The sequence below is a fragment of the Sus scrofa genome, chromosome 7 (genome assembly GCF_054392235.1).
Source record: "Sus scrofa isolate SSC_HxYL_T2T_F1_AM1 chromosome 7, Sscrofa_HxYL_maternal_Yorkshire_Landrace_v2.0, whole genome shotgun sequence".
Lineage (NCBI taxonomy): Eukaryota > Metazoa > Chordata > Mammalia > Artiodactyla > Suidae > Sus > Sus scrofa.
In genome coordinates, this window is record NC_139389.1 from 88,363,817 (window position 1) to 88,381,898 (window position 18,082).

The 18,082-nt window shown below is 35.5% G+C and overlaps 1 long non-coding RNA gene and 1 pseudogene across 1 annotated transcript in view; one reads left to right on the plus strand and one right to left on the minus strand.

Annotated features, from left to right (window-relative positions):
- Window positions 1-18,082, plus strand: part of LOC146401733 (uncharacterized) — a 279,104-nt gene that overhangs the window by 117,231 nt on the left and 143,791 nt on the right. The gene's annotated exons all lie outside the window — the stretch shown is intronic.
- LOC110259132 (olfactory receptor 4F21-like) lies at window positions 8,445-9,384 on the minus strand (annotated as a pseudogene).

Consider the following 18,082-nt stretch of genomic DNA (forward strand, 5'->3'; position numbering starts at 1 on the left):
AAATGAAAAAGGAGAAATCACAATGGATACAGCAGAAATACAAAAAACCATAAGAGAATACTATGAACAACTGTATGGCAACAAGTCTGACAATCTGGAAGAAATGGACAATTTTCTAGAATCTTACAGCCTGCCAAAACTGAATCAAGTAGAAACAGACCAACTGAACAGACCAATCACTAGAAATGAAATTGAAGAGGTCATAAAATCACTCCCTACAAATAAAAGTCCAGGACCAGATGGCTTCACAGGTGAATTTTATCAAACATATAAAGAGGAATTGGAGCCCATCCTCCTTAAACTCTTTCAAAAGGTTGAAGAAGAAGGAATACTCCCAAAGACATTCTATGAGGCCACCATCACCCTCATTCCAAAACCAGACAGAGATACCACCAAAAAAGAAAACTATCTCCCAATATCCTTGATGAATATAGATGCAAAAATTCTCAACAAAATCTTAGCCAACCGAATCCAACAACATACCAAAAAAATTATACACCATGACCAGGTTGGGTTCATCCCAGGTCCACAAGGATGGTTCAACATATGCAAATCAATCAACGTCATACACCACATTAACAAAGAAAAAGTCAAAAATGATATGATCATCTCAATAGACGCAGAAAAAGCATTTGACAAAGTCCAACATCCATTCATGATCAAGACCCTCGCCAAAGTGGGTATAGAGGGAACATTCCTGAATATAATCAAAGCCATTTATGATAAACCCACAGCAAATATAATCCTCAATGGGGAAAAACTGAAAGCCTTCTCACTCAAATCTGGAACAAGACAGGGATGCCCACTCTCACCACTGCTCTTCAACATCGTTTTGGAAGTCCTGGCCACAGCAATTAGACAAACAGAAGAAATAAAAGGCATCCATATAGGAAGAGAAGAGATCAAACAGTCACTGTATGCAGATGACATGATACTATACCTAGAAAACCCTAAGGACGCAACCCCAAAACTCCTTGAACTGATTCATAAATTCAGCAAAGTGGCAGGATATAAGATGAACATTCAGAAGTCAGTTGCATTTCTGTATACCAGCAATGAAACATTAGATAAGGAATACAAAAATACGATACCTTTTAAAATTGCACCTCACAAAATCAAATACCTCGGAATACACCTGACCAAGGAGGTAAAGGACCTATATGCCAAGAACGATAAAACTTTAATCAAAGAAATCAAAGAAGATGTAAAGAAATGGAAAGATATTCCATGTTCCTGGATTGGGAAAATCAATATTGTGAAAATGGCCATACTACCCAAAGCAATCTACAGATTCAATGCAATCCCTATCAAATGACCCATGACATTTTTCACAGAACTAGAACAAACCATCCAAACATTTATACGGAACCACAAAAGACCCAGAATCGCCAAAGCAATCCTGAGAAACAAAAACCAAGCAGGAGGCATAACTCTCCCAGACTTCAAGAAATACTACAAAGCCACAGTCATCAAAACAGTGTGGTACTGGTACCAAAACAGGCAGACAGACCAATGGAAGAGAATAGAGAATCCGGAAATAAACCCTGACACCTATGGTCAATTCATCTTTGACAAGGGAGGCAAGAACATAAAATGGGAAAAAGAAAGTCTATTCAGCAAGCATTGCTGGGAAACCTGGACAGCTGCATGCAAAGCAATGAAACTAGAACACACCCTCACACCATGCACCAAAATAAACTCCAAATGGCTGAAAGACTTCAATATACGACAGGACACCATCAAACTCCTAGAAGAAAACATAGGCAAAACACTCTCAGACATCAACATCATGAATATTTTCTCAGGTCAGTCTCCCAAAGCAATAGAAATTAGAGCAAAAATAAACCCATGGGACCTAATCAAACTGAAAAGCTTTGGCACAGCAAAGGAAACCAAAAAGAAAACAAAAAGACAACTTTCAGAATGGGAGAAAATAGTTTCAAATGATGCAACCAACAAGGGCTTAATCTCTAGAATATATAAACAACTTGTACAACCCAACAGCAAAAAAGCCAATCAATCAATGGAAAAATGGGCAAAAGACCTGAATGGACATTTCTCCAAAGAAGATATACAGATGGCCAACAAACATGTGAAAAAATGCTCAACATCACTGATTATAAAAGAAATGCAAATCAAAACTACCATGAGATACCACCTCACACTAGTCAGAATGGCCATCATTCATAAATCCACAAATAACAAGTGATGAGGGGATGTAGAGAAAAGGGAACCCTCCTGCATTGTTCGTGGGAATGTAAACTGGTACAGCCACTATGGAGAACAGTTTGGAGATACCTTAGAAATCTATACATAGAACTTCCATATAACCCTGCAATCCCACTCTTGGGCATCTATCCGGACAAAGCTCTACTTAAATGAGACACATGCACCCGCATGTTCATTGCAGCCCTATTCACAATAGCCAGGACATGGAAACAACCCAAATATCCATCGACAGATGATTGGATTCGGAAGAAGTGGTATGTATACACAATGGAATACTACTCAGTCATAAAAAAGGATGACATAATGCCATTTGCAGCAACATGGATGGAACTAGAGAATCTCATACTGAGTGAAATGAGCCAGAAAGACAGAGGCAAATACCATATGATATCACTTATAACTGTAATCTAATATCCAGCACAAATGAACATCTCAGAAAAGAAAATCATGGACTTGGAGAAGAGACTTGTGGCTGCCTGATGGGAGGGGGAGGGAGTGGGAGGGATCGGGAGCTTGGGCTTATCAGACATAACCTAGAATAGATTTACAAGGAGATCCTGCTGAATAGTATTGAGAACTATGTCTAGATACTCATGTTGCAACAGAAGAAAGGGTGAGGAAAAAACTGTAATTGTAATGTATACATGTAAGGATAACCTGACCCCCTTGCTGTACAGTGGGAAAATAAAAAAAAAAAAAGATGGAATTATTTATATTTGATAGAATCACTCTAACCTTATTCATCCCTGAGTTCTCTTTTCATTTAAATTAAAATCAGCCTTCCCTTTCTGAACTATCGTTTCTTTTTCATTGGATATTGCTCTGCGAAATCCTCTTTCCTATTTCTTCAGACAACCTGGCCAGTCCTTAAGCAGTTCTCTTGTAGCCATCAGCTCCTCTGTACTATCCCCTAGCCCAAGGCCAGAATCTTTTTGAATCTGTGCATAGCCTCCCAGCCTAGGCATTGGCCAGAGCCATCAAATCAAGAGGAAAATAATAGTAAAGGAGAGGAAAACTCAAGAATCCTAGAGGTTGAGGACTGAGATTTCCTTCTTCTGTTTTAAAATTTAATTTGGTCCTCAAATAGGGTAAGAATAGGTGAGGTCAGATATCTGCTTTACACAATGGAAAATGAACTTTAAAACGAGTTTGAAGGCACAATAGTCAGAAATACATGAATCATGAAAAATCTTCACATTAAGGAGAAATTTAAAATATTAAATCTTTACATTAAGGAGAATTTAAAATATTAAATGTTATGTAATAATTTTTATAAGACAAAATAATTCAGTGTTTGAAATTTGATAATAGGAAAAAGATGGTGTAGAATAAAAGGACAAAATATTTCAGAATGGAGGAAACTTCTGACAATATTTTACACAGGAGCAAAAATTGAAGGGGAGTTGAAGGATATAGGGAGAGGGAAGAACCCATGACAGGGGCTATTTTGTAATTTAAAAGCATCTTTCCTACCTGCCTGTTCAGTCACAGGATGTACATTTTTAGGAGAAGAGTGGTTCAGGAGGCTTACTCTTCATTTCTATAAACACTCCTGCCCCAAAGACAATGCTGTATACAATATTCTTCATAATGGGAAATAACCTAATTAACTGCACAGGAGAGTGACCCACTGTTGCTGCAGAAATGGCCAATACCCAGCCCATTATTAGTTTCTCTTGGGGACTAAATCTGTTAGTCACATTGATTTCCCCAAGAGAGGAATACTGAAATGATTGTCTGGTAATGAATAGAGGAAAAGAGGGAAAGTTTTAAGGTAATATGTTGGAATATATTTTAAAAAATCATATTTAGGGTGGATAATCTCTGGCATGAATTGCTTGGAATGACTAAGATGAGGGTGTGAAAATGCATTCCAAACAGACGTGATATCTATAGTGCCATGAATGAAGCTTGAATACATAAATCTAAACACTGGATAATTAAAGATAGTTCTTATAGTTCATAACAGGAGAATAAATTAATCATTTTTGTGTTTTTAATTATAGTAAATGTTTACCTGTGACTGTCTACTTGTGCTCCTAAACTTTGGACTATTGGGGGTGAAAGTCTTCTTGAATGCTTTTGAACTTTATTTTTCCTTAGTTGCCTGTATAGAAGTAAATTCTGCATTTTATTGGATAGATTTCTTTTTTTGTATTTCTTAATTTATTACATTTGTAGTTGTACAACAATCATCACAATCCAATTTTATAGGATTTCCATCCCACAACCCCAGCGCATCCCCCCACCCTCCATGGATAGATTTCTTAAGAGATCATGGGAAAACAGATACAAACATAAGAGAAAAGAATTGAGTGAGTTATTTTTAGTTACCTGAATAGGAGCATATTTACTTGAGGGGCAGATGTCATTCAAAAGACCAATAACAAGCCATTGAGACAAGCCTACTGGATCTCTCTGAAGAAGCCTGGCTCTATCTTTGATGTGTACATATAATAAATCTGATCTCCAGGTTTTCATGGAGGCCTCATGGTGTGAAGTCTCTATCTTGATTTAGAGTCGTATTTGTTTTAGTGAGGCATTTTGTTTTCTCCTGTTCAGAAACAAGGGAAAACCATATTTTCCAGAAAAGAAGCAGAATGATGACTGGTCTCAAATTAATTTTTGTGGAATAATGACATTCCAAATTGGTGGAAAATTTCTCTGGTTTCCCTCCCTCTCGCCCTACCTAGGACTCATCTATAATATCACTAGCAGTGCAGAACTCCATAAATCTTTCTACTATGCCAATATGATCTTGTCTTGATGTGCTTTTGTTCTAAGTAGGAGACTGGAATACCAGGCAAAACAGCATAGTAAGATGAAGGAGGGAGAATGTAGGCAGAAGTAAGGTCCCAGGAAGCTGACCAGCTGACATGGAGCATTTTCTAAGGCTATCTGAGGGGCTGTTTCTTGGGGCATGGATCATGGGTTTGCTTGGTAGTAAGAAGGCTCCTATGCCAACAGAGAAGCAGGGGTTATTAATGTAGAGTTTATGAGAGCTGGGAGTATCAGAGTGGTCTGAGACCAGTGATTTACAGGCTGCCTCAGCAGAGCCTGGCTCAAGATTTGAATCAGCTACATCTGCAGAAAGAACTCATCAGTAGATTTCAATTCTACTTGATGAGATGGAGGTAGAGAAATTAATTAAGAAGAGAAAAGAAGACAGAAAGGGGAAGGAAGGTCTTTAATTCTGTGACTTTCGATCAAATTTAAAGAAGGAGTTCAAACACTGTGACAAATTAATCATTTTGCTAATTTTTAATTCTTTGTTGGGTTTATTTATTTATTTAATGATAAATGTTTATTGAGTATTTTCTAACTGTTGTTACCGAAGTTATAGCAGTAAAATGATGGACGCAGCATCTCCTCTCATGGAACTTAAAATATAATGAGGAAGACACACATTGGATACAAAATTATGAGTGTAATTAATGTTACAAAAGTGGTCATAGGATGTGTTATAATAATAATACACAATGAAAGGAAAGTTCCAAGACCCATGTTCTGGAAATTTGTCCCTGGTAAAATGGTGTTAAAACAGATTTGAAGAATGAATAGATATTAATAAGTGAAGTATGATGGACAGTGTTTCGGGCAGAATGATTAGCTAGTGCAGAGCCTCAAAGATGATAGTTTGAAGTTTAGGGGCAGGTAAAGCAAACAAACAAACACCACCAAGTTGGCCCTGGAATTTCAGGGACAGAGCATGTTGTTCTCTGAAGCTGGAGAGGGGAATGTGATCCGCTGATAACCTGACCAATTTTGAAAGGAAGTTAGTATTTTAATTTAAGTGATGCCACTGCAAGTATATGAGGGTCTTAAGCAAAAAATCACATGTTTATACTTTAAAAAGAAATTTCCTATACTAAAGATAATGGTAACTAAAGGAAATAAGATTTGAAGTGTGAAAACCATACAATTGACCTAATATTCTGTTCCAAAATGACATGTGAAGACTTCACAAAATGGAGGCATTGCAGAAGAAAATAAGGGGACATATTTAATAGGTTTTATAAGGTGGAATTAGTAGGACTTGTGGATGTATTGAATACTGAGGATCAGGGGAGAGGCAGGTGTCCATTATTTATTACTCCATATTTGGGGTTGAACAACTGGGTAAGTATTGGTGCCGTTTATTGTGACTAAGGACCTTGAAAGAAGAGAAGATTTGGGGAGACGAATAGTTTATTTTTAGACTTGTTGATAGGGAGCTAACTCTGAAGCATCCAAGTAAGTAGGCAGTTAAATATATGGATTAGGAACTCAAGAAATAGTACCCTAGCTTTGAGAGCCCTTAGCTAAAAGCTAGACATAGTAATTAAGGCCATGGGAATGGATGCCACCTGGGGACAAAATATAAAGTGAGAAAAGGCCAAAGATGCAATTCTGAGCAATGCTAAGTTTGTTGATTGAGAGGATGAGTGGAATTCAACAAACAGATACTGGAAAGGAATATCCAAGAGGTTGGAGGAAAACCAGGAGATTGTAGTGTTTCAGAAGTCAAGTAAAGTATTTGAACAAGCGAGTTATCAGCAATAATTAAGTAAAAAAGTTCCTGTCCAGATGACTAATAAAACATTAAAAAGAACTGTTATTGACTTATTTATACAGAGAAAACCAAAGATATTATTGCAACATTCTTGGAGAAACATAGGCCAAAAAAAAAAAAAAAAATAGGCATTAGTTTTTTCAGTTGAGCAGATTTTATTTATTGAATGGTAGAAACAAATACATGAAAAAGTAACATGTAACTTTAATAAAGCCTTTGTTCCAGATGTAGAAATCCTCAGTTAAAATGAATATGCCTCACCAATTTTGACTTTACGTTTATCCAAAGCTGTCAAACACAAATACGTAAACTCTTGGAGGACCAACTGTATTCAAGAAAAACAAGACCTCTAAACACATAGCCTTGGGTGATTAGTTCCCAAGGAATATCTATGCCTATTTCTATGCCTTTTAAAAGAACAAATCAGGATGATTGAACATTAGAATGCTTTTTTTTTTTTTTTTTTGTAGAGGTGGGAGAAGCAGGTTCTTTTTTTATTGTTATTTCCCCAATACAGTTTTTTTTTTCTACTGTACAGCATGGTGACCCAGTTACATATACATGTATACATTCTTTTTTCTCATGTTATCAGGCTCCACCATAAGTGACTAGATGTAGTTCTCCTTGCTACACAGCAGGATCTCATTGCTAATCCATTCTAAAGGCAATACTTTGCATCTGTTAACCCCAAGCTCCCAATCCATTCTACTCCCTCCCCCTCCTTCATTATCAAAATAACAGAGAAGCAGAAAAATTGCAAAAATATCTGGTCTGTTTTATCTAAAGTATTGATAGTGTTTAAATAAATTCTTCATGTGCCATCACTCAAGTCTAAACACAAAACTGAAAACAGCATCCTAAACTGGAAAAAAATCAAGGCACAGGCAACTTTGAGTTCAAGGCTTAACATAAGTAATGCATAGTTGACTTTATTCTTATTCTAATTTAAACTAAAATTAAAATAGAGGGAGTTCCTGCTGTGGCACAGTGGGTTAAAAATCCAACTGCAGTGGCTCAGGTTGCTTCAGAGGTACATGTTCAATCCCATAACTGGCACAGTGGATTGAAGGTTCCACTGTTGCCACAGCTGCATTTTAGATCTCAGCTGCAGCTTGGATTCAATCCCTGACCCAGGAATTTTATGGGAATGTGGCCATAAAATTTAAAAAATAATAAAAATAAAATCAGATTGAAATAGAAAATTTGAAAATATACTTTATTGACATATGATTTACCTATACTCACATCTTATCTATTGAATCCAGAAGCTTACTATGAGACAAGTTTATCAATTTTTGAGGTATTTATTTATAATTGAGAGTAATTATAATTAATAAGTCCCAGAAAATGTCACTTAGAAAATAGTATTTGAATATTAAGCTTACACCTAGAAATCGGCTCAGTTTTCTCATCTCTCTTCTCCATGAAGGTAGATGAAGTCAGTTTATTCTGTGTGATTGGCAAAATAAATTCACCTCTGATTTGACAGTCAGTTTCTACAGATGCATTTTTGTTGACCTCCTCTCCAAATAGTAGAGACAAGTACAATGGTACTTCTTACCATAGTAGAGAGAAGTACAATGGTACTTCTTGTGAAGTCAGTCACATGGCTCTCAGTGTTTTTGGTGAGCCTGAAGCATCTCGTTCTCTAGATCTCCTCCATTTATTGTGAGATCCCCCTGTAACCTAAAATCTGTTTGCCCAGTCTTCTCATGGCAACTCTCATGTCTTTGTTTCTTAATGTATAGATGGCAGGATTCAAGACAGGGGTGATGGCAAAGTCAACAATGAAAAAATACTTATCCAGTGATGTTGTAGGGAAAGGCCATACATAGAGAAACATACATAGCATAAAAAACAAAATTACTACAGTGATGTGAGCTGACAGTGTGACAAAAGCTTGGGATAAGTCTCCTGAAGAACGTTTCCAGATGGTAACCAAAATGAAAATGTAGGATATAATTAAAGAAAAGAAGGTAGCCATTGATATAAACCCACTGTTAGCAATTACTACAAACTCTAGCTTATAAGTGTCTACACAAGCAAGTTTCATAATCCGAGGAAAATCACAATAAAAACTATCTACTTTATTAGGCCCACAAAAAGGCAAGTTTATGACAAAAACAAACTGAGATACAGCATGGACTATTCCCACCATCCAGGCAGCCACTACAGAAGAAACACATTTTGCGGATCATAACTGACAGGTAGTGGAGAGGCTTACAGATTGCAGTATACCTGTCATATGCCATGGCTATGAGCAGCAACATCTCAACTCCACCCATGACATGAATAAAAAATATCTGTGTCATGCATTTTGGAAAAGAAATAACATTGCAGTTTGTTAAAAGATCAGAGATCATTTTGGGCACTGTGGTAGAGGAAAGACCTAGATCAAGAAGAGAGAGATTGGCCAATAGGAAGTACATGGGAGAGTGTAAGTGAGAGTCAATAATTACCGTGAACACAATGAAGAGGTTTCCCAGGATAATTCCCACGTAGAACACGAGGAAGAACCAAAAGAGAAAAAGATTCATCTCCCATGAATTTGAAAGTCCAATTAATACAAATTCAGATACCACAGAGTAATTTACTCTGTCCATTGACTCAATCAGCAGAAAAGAAGCTGAAGTTCTCTGAAGGCAGAAAATAAGAAGGAATTGCAAAATACACTTATCAAACTTTATTACATCGTTTGCCCATAAATGATTCTGTGGAAAATATGTTGCAAGTGCCAAAATGTGAAGTTAGAAAACATACGGAGAGGGCAAGTGAAAATATAAATGAATAAAATAAGTGAAATAATCAAAGTTAGACCAAAGAGATAAGGAAAGAACTCATATGGGAATATGGCAGGTAAGGTGGAGGAATTAGGAACAAAGAGTAACATTTTCCTATCAGAAAGTTCCTTTACCAAGCTTGTGCAATAATTCTGGCTTCTTCAGTCTTGTTTGTATAAAGTAACACCTTCCATATCATGAATAATCAGCCATATTTGGAGTGTTCAAATTCTTAATCACATTTGTCCACACATACTCTAGGAGAATGTACTCTCTGATTATTCTTTTATTTCATACTTGAGAACTCTTGGGCATTAATCACAGATAGAGCACCAACTGATGAGGGAATGAATGTTGAACCTAAGAGGAATGGTAGCATAAGATGAAATGGCTTACTTCTCTGATTGTTTCTAAAACTTATGATTGCAACCAGTCACTTGGGGACTTAAGATACACTTTAAATCAAGGGAAGGTCCAAATTCCAAAGAAGGAGGATCAGCAGACTCAAAAAGAGGTGTTCTCAGTATTCTGCTAGAATTGAGAGAGATTTTATTCTTTGAGAACTCTGTTCTAGCATTAATGTCTGGCAGTTTGAACATGAAAGTGAGAAATCAATGATGACTTCACTGAAACAGAACATTAATTGTAACACACTAAGAGCATGAAAAAGTTACAGGCCATGAAGGTCATGAGAGCTTGTCTTCAAATAATTGAAGCTTAGTTCCACTGAAATGCTATTTTAGCATTTTAGATGAGTAAAATTGCTGCCAACAATTTTTTTTTGCTACCAACAGTTTTTTAGGAGAGAATATATATTATCACTATAAATAAATAGAATGTTTGAAAATGTCTATCCATAACATATATTTGAATCTATTCATTATCTAATCTAAGGAGGAAAAATAGAAGTACATTTAAGAGCAGATATGAACAGGTATGTAAAAAGAGGAAGTTGATAAGATTGGTACCAAAATGAATGTGGTCATTAAAAATGATGCAAATTTAGACTTGCTGACATGTCGACTAAATTATTAAGTGACAAAAGTTGATTATAAGTGAGTGTATTATGTGATGTACTCTTGATATGCATACACTGCAAAAATGTCTAAGTATATATATTAACATGTCAAGGAAATCCCTTTGGATAATGACATTTTAGGTAATTTTAATATTAAAAAGTTTGAACATTTATATTTTTTATTTTTCTTTTTCGGCTGTACATTTGCAATAAAAAATGTGGAAAGCAAATGAAAGGAAAACAGCAGGAGAGAAAGATGGGCAAGAAAAAGAAAATCACTGTGAGATTTATGGAGAGAGTGAAGTATGCCTATATGTGATAGTTAGGGGTAAATTATTATTTTTAACACTAGTTTCAGTTTTATTAGCCCTGGCTAAACAACCATTTCTTTGTGAATGAATGACAATTACCAGGTGTACTATGAAGAAAACCTGGGTGTTTTTTGCCAAACTTGGACCAGATGTGTACATAATTCCTCGCCTAGGGCATAATTGATATATGTGACATTTTGTAGAATCCTGCCGTGTCTGTTATTTGGAATAGACAAATCAGACTCTGAGACTAGTAGGAAAACACTGATAGAAGCCACCCCTTTAGCTTACCAGCTAAATTTTATTCTTTATAGTATTCCCTAATATTTTCTAAGACAGATAAGACTGATCTAAGAAATATGTCTAAAGAGAAAAGCTAAACTTATGTGATGAAATCAGACTTATTCATAATTCTGTGTACTGCTGTGTTGTGCTGATTAATCCCTGAATAAGATCCTATCTTCTGTTCAAGGCTTATCAGGAATTGGTTCTGGCATTTAGAACTCTGAAATACTGATTTCATGTGTAGAACAGGAGGAAAGATTATTTTCAAACCAGTGCAAAATATTTAGTTCTTTTGCTTTCTCAAAAAACATTAAGGAAACAGAAATTCTCCAGAGGCAGAGTCTCATAAGAGTTGCTATCCCTGCTGGATATTTTGGCTTTAACATTTAGAACATGGGGACCTTTTCAAGTAGGTAATGCAAAAAACCAGATAGAATGTCGGTCTTCTGACTTTAGTGATTGAAAATTCCCTCTCCTCTAAGGGGCCAATTGCAATTATAACCACCTTAAGACTGAAAACACAAAGAAGTAAAGCTGTTCAAAACTCATTTTGCTAATGTCCTCTTCACTGATGTGCCATATTCATTAATTTTTCTTTTAATTTATAATCTTAACCACATTAGCTCCCTGGTTATAGAGGTCTTTTTCAGAACTAACAGGTACCAGTTCTATGAAGCTGTGTTCATTCTTCTCCTTTTAATTCTTGAGCCATTCATTGGTTAATATCATCAAATGCTTTATCAAATACACCAAGTGGAGGGAATTGATGGACCCCAGTATTCCCTATATGAGGACAGAGAATCATTGCCGTTGAAGCATGTATGGGAACGGAATGGGCATCATAATTTTCAGTCCTTTCAGTAATATCTCTGTCTTCAGGTATAAAATATAATTTAATGATTTAAATAGTGAGAATAGTATCAAAAGCATTGGAATAATTGGAGACAGACAGAAAGACAAAAAGTGGGAGAAAAATATGAGAGCGATACTGCTCAACATTACAAGTATTTTTATGACCTACCTCTTCTCTTTGAAGTTGTACAGCAGCATTTGTAGAAACTCAATAGTTTTGATAATAACCTTTAGAACAGAAATATATAAGTTTATTCCCAGTGAGAATATAGGTAATTAGTAGTACTAGGTGTCGGTGACCCACTGACTCTAAGATCTCTAATAACCAGCCTTTTATTGATTTCTCCTGGGAACCAGGTCTACAAATCATGCTAATTTTCTCAAGAGAAAAAAAAAATCAGAAGTTATTGGATGATGAGAAGTAACAAAAGAAAGAAGATGTAAGAATATCTCCTATTAATGTGCTGGGTGGGTAAGAAATAAATACCATTTAGAACAGAAAATGTCAAACTACAAGCTTGCTTAGAATTACTGAGGTGAGGAAGAGTGAGACGTCATCCATAATTGTTGCTGATATTCTCATTGATGGAGTGGGAAGGAGTGAGTCCTATGTATCAATATTTTTTTTTCCAGAAACAAGCAAGAGGCTTTATGTAAGGGGGGCATTCCTATAAGCTTTCTTGATTTATTTTCATTCAATACTTTGTATTAAATGACATACAGATGGCTAACAAGCATAAGGAAAAATGATCAAGATTACTAATCATCAGGGAAATGCAAATCAAAACCACAAAGATAATCACTTCACACTTGTCAGAATATCTATCATCAAAAAGACATGAAATAGCAAATGTTGGCAAGAATGTGGAGAGGGAATTCATGTGCACTGTTGGTGGGACGTAAGTTTGTGCACCTTCTATGAAAAATGTTATGGAATTTCCTCAAAAAATTAAAACCAGAATTATCATATAATCAATCCATCAGTTTCATTTTGGGGAATATAACCAAAGGAAACAAAAACACTAATTCAAAGTTATCTGCACCCTCACATTCATAAGTAGCATTTTTTATAGTGATGAAGACATGGAAACAACCTAAGTGTCCATTGATGGATGGATGGATAAAGAAGTTGTGGTACATATAGTTGGCTCTTCATATCTGGGGTTTCAACTCTGTGGATTCAACCAACCACAGATAAAAATATTGAAACCAATTCTAGAGACTTCTATAAAACAAAACTTCAGTTTGCCATATGCTGGCATCTATTTACATAGCATATACATCCTATTAGCTGTAAGTAATCTAAGAGATTTAAATACAGAAGATTTAAAGTGTATAAAAGAACATGCATAGGTTATATACAAATACTACCCCATTTGTATAAGAGACTTTAGCATCGTTGGGTTTGGGGATCTGTAGCGGAATCCTGGAACTAATCCCCTGTGGATGCCAAGATACAAGTATTGCTGAAACCCTACCAATTAAGTCTCAGAGGCAGAGTTTTGGGTGAAGCAGAACAACTTTATTGCTTTGCCAGGCAAAGCAGGCTAATGTCCTCAAAATTGTGTCTTCCCTTGAGAGGGACTATTAAGGGGTCTTATAGATTTAGCTTGAAAAACAGGGCTGTTGATAAGGAATAGGGCTCCTGCATTCTTCTCCCTCCATAGAGCATTTCAAAGTCATCAAGGCGAGCATCAGGTGGTCCAGTGATGGTTTCTGGTGATCTTCAGGGTTACCACACTTTGACCTTTTCTCTTGGGTGAAGGTTTCTTACAAAGGAAGGGACTGTTAAGGAGTGTTGGAAAGGAAAATACCACGCACACAATATAACTCCAACTAGAAAATAGTCATTAGTAAACACACAACAACAAAACAATTAAGCAAGGAAGAAATTATTTGTGAAAAGCCAATTAAAGTAAGTTAGTGGGACAAGGAAAGGCTTAATTTAATGGAGACAGTTTTAACAAGTTTTTAGCTTAACAGTATTTCCTAATCATTCATTCTTGAGTCAGCCTTTTGAACTAAGCAGAGGCTTAGGAGGCTAAAGGAGAGGCTATTTGGGTTAACGGATGCAAACTGTTCCTCTTGGAATGGATTTACAATGAGATCCTGCTGTGTAGCACTCAGAACTATGTCTAGATACTTACTTCGCAGCACGAGAATGGGGGAAAAAATTGTGTATACATGTATGTGTAACTGGGTCCCTATGCTGTACAGTGGAGAAAAAAACAATAAAATAAATAAAATAAAATCTGAAAAAAAACCACACACACAAGGACACAGGGACTTGTAGACAGTTTCACAAAGTGAAATGATACAATGGGGTATCATTCAACCACGAAACACAAGAAAATTTTATCACTTGAAACAACACGTATGGAAGTTAAAGGCATTATACTGGGTGAAATAAGTTAGAGAAGACACATATTGTATGATCTCACTTATATGTGAAATCTAAAAAAAAAAAAAATCAAGTTAATAACAAAAGAGATCAGATTTGTGGTTACCATAGTTAGTGGAGTGATGGGAAGAGAGAACTGGAGAAACATGGTTAAACAGCCAAAACTTCCAATATATAATTAGTAAGTAGTAGGGATATAATGTAAAACATTATGACTATAGTTAACTGCTGTATGGTATAAAGAAAAGTTAACAGAGTAAATCCTGAGTTTTCATCACAAGGAGAAATTAGTTTTTCTTTTTGTTTTGTTGTGTCTAGATGAGATGATAGAAGTTAACTAAACCTACTATGGAAATCATTTCAAAAATGCGTAAATCAAACCATCATGCCTTACACTAGTGATGTATGTTAAATATTTCTGGAAAAATATTTTGTATTTTACTTTTAATAATACATGTATTTTAATTATTTTTAGAAGTTAACATTGGCTTATAAGATCATATATTTTGTGTGTAAAAATTATATTTCTACCTTTGTATACTCCACAGCATGCTCAGCACCAAAGATTTAGTCTTCATCCATCACCATAAACTTGATCCCATTCACCCATTTTGCCCTCCTGATGACCTTTCCCTTTTGATAATCACTGCTTTGTTCTTTTTATCTAAGTGTTAGTTTTTGTGTTGTTTGTCTTGTTTATTTAAAATTTTTATTATTATTATTATTTTTAATATTCCACATATGAGTGAAATCCTATGGTATTTGTCCTTCTTTGTCTTTGTTATTTTACTGAGCATAATACCCTCAAGGTCCAAAGTCCATCCATGTCATTACAAATGGCTGGGGAGTATCATGTTATGTGTATATATGTCTTCTTTATCCATTCTTCTATTGATAGACACGTGAGTTGCTTCCATATCTTGGTTATTATATTTAAAACTGCAGTGAACATTGAGAGGATTTTCTTCTTTTTTCTGTTTAATTTTTTTCCATTGTAGCTGGTTTACAATGGCCTGTCAATTTTCAACTGTACAGAAAGGTGACGCAGTCACACATACGTATATACATTCGTTTTTCTCACATTATCACACTCCATCCTAAGTGACTAGATATCCCAGGGCTAGAGAGGATTTTCTAATTAGTGCCCTTTTTGTCCTTTGGATACATACTTGTAAGTAGAATTTATAGATCATGTGACCTGAAGAATTTTGTATTGTTAGGTTAAAGTATTGGTTCAGTTTCCATTTATTATATATAGGCCTACTGTATTGCCTATTTCTTCTTGTGTGAGTTTGGCCAGTTGTGACTTTCATGAAATTTGGTCCATTTCTACTAGGTTATCATGGTTCCTAGTCTGATTCATTTCTGCTGTACTGCTACGGGGAATCCCTTAATGAAGATCTTAATTTACCATAGTGAAATCTGTATAGCTCCATTTCCAAATAAGGACACACTTTGAGATTCTGGTGAACATGAATGTTTTGGGAACATTATTCAACCCAATGTACCTTCTATGCCTAATTTTCTAAAGCTGCTTCTATGAAATTTATTATGAGTGAGTATTGGGTTTTATCAAATGCTTTTTCTGTATCAAATTGTTTATTGATTTGTCTTTCTCATATCTTTAATATGTTAAGTTGATTTACAACTGATAAAGAAACTTTACAGTCTGGGAATAAAGCTGACTTACCTTGGTATTTCGATCTAGTTATATATCACTGGTTTTACTTTGTTACTGCTTTTTCAATTTTTGTGTCTGTGTTGAAGGGATACACAAATTGGGTTACAATTTTCCTTTATTATAAAGTTACTTTATTAGACTGTTACTTTAAAAATATTCTGACTATTGATGGAGTTCCTGTTGTGGATCAGTGGTAACGAACCTGATTACTATCCAGGAGGACTCAGGTTTCATTCCTGGCCTCACTCGGTGGGTTAAAGGATCTTGCGTTGCCTCAAGCTGTGGCAAGAACAATTTCAAAAATAGTATAATTTCAAAATAAGAGCACAGATTCAGGAGCCAGACTACCTGAGTTTGAATCTCCATCTCCTTGGTTTATGAGCTATGTGTCCTTGGATGAGTTGCTTCATCTCTGTCCCTCAGTTTCCTCACCTGTAAAAGAAGGATGACAATAGTATTTACCTTATAGTGTTGTTGTGTAAATGAATTAAGACATGAAAAGCATCAGAGCATGCTCTGGCACATATTAAATACCTAAAAAGTTTGTTTTTCAAGTAATTATAATGATTTTTAAGGCTTGATCATTCAGTTTTTTCCAAACATAGGGATAGCTTTCTCTACCAGATTGTGCTCAGTTGGAATGTAATAGCCAAGACATAATTTTTTATTTCCATCAATCTAATTTAAGTGAAAAAAAAGGAAGGAAAATTGAAGTTCCTTCAAACATCAATTTAATAAAGATCTCTTTGAAGAGAAATTCACCTTATAGTGCAAGTGAAATTATGAAAGTGAGACCAGAATGATATACAACAAGACAATTAAAAATGATTCAACTGAAGAGTGTAAGCAAAAGGAACCTGGAGATAGAAAGAGAAAAGATAGAGGAATAAACTGTAACCAGTTGCTAGAATTTGGAGACTAGGTTTTCTAGGTACCTGCTCAGGTGCGTGTTTCACTCAGCATAAGCTTCAAGAGATTGAGACATAGGAAGTTAACAACACCCTTTGTGGGTTGCCACCATTTCTCAAAACAGAGAGTTAAAAATAGTTCATATCATTAGGAAGGATGTTAATTAGCAGGACTGGATATTGTCCATACTTTTTTGTCTAATGGAAATCTGGTCTTCTGTGCACACTGATTTTCCCAAAGGTAGATTTTTGGAGTTACAGGTAAATTGAGCAGTGCAATATGATGTTGATCAGCAATTTTTTTTTGCTCAATGTTATGTTCTTTTTTGCTACAATTGAAGAATTTCATGTTTACCTTAGATGTGCCTTGAGTTATTGCATGCTAAATGAACAAGTATTTGGCACCAATATAAAGTGTAAGAAAGTTATCACTGCACACCCTTAGCTGCTTGTCACACTTGGAATTTTAAGAAATAATGGACTGATATTTGAGCAAATGAGGGGCGTTTCAAAAGTAGTGCCAAATCACACTAAGAAAAATCTCACTTGGGATTTTTTAAAACGGATAAACCTAATTTTTTTCAAGCAGTTTTAGGTCTACAGAAAAATGGATCAGAAAGTGTAGAGTTCCCACATTCTTCCTCACACACACTCTGCAAGTTCTTCTTAACAGCTTGCTTTAGGATGATGTATTTGCTACAGTTGATGAGCCAGTAGTGATACATAATTATTAGCTAAAGTCTGTAGTTTACATTAAAGTACACTCTTTGTTGTTCACTGGGTATTGAGAAATGTATATTGAAATGTATGCATCATTATATAATCCTATAAAATATCTTCACTGCCTAAAAATCCTCTGTGCTCAGCCTGTTCATTCCTGTCCCTTAACCCACCCCTGGGAACCACTGATCCTAGTCTTGTCTTTTCTAGACTATCATTTAGTTGGAATCATATAGTTTGTAGCCTTTTTATTTAAAATTATTTTTTATTTATTTTTACTTTGTAGCCTTTTTAAGATTAGCTTAGCACTAATCATTTGAAGTTCTACCAATTCTTCTTTATCCC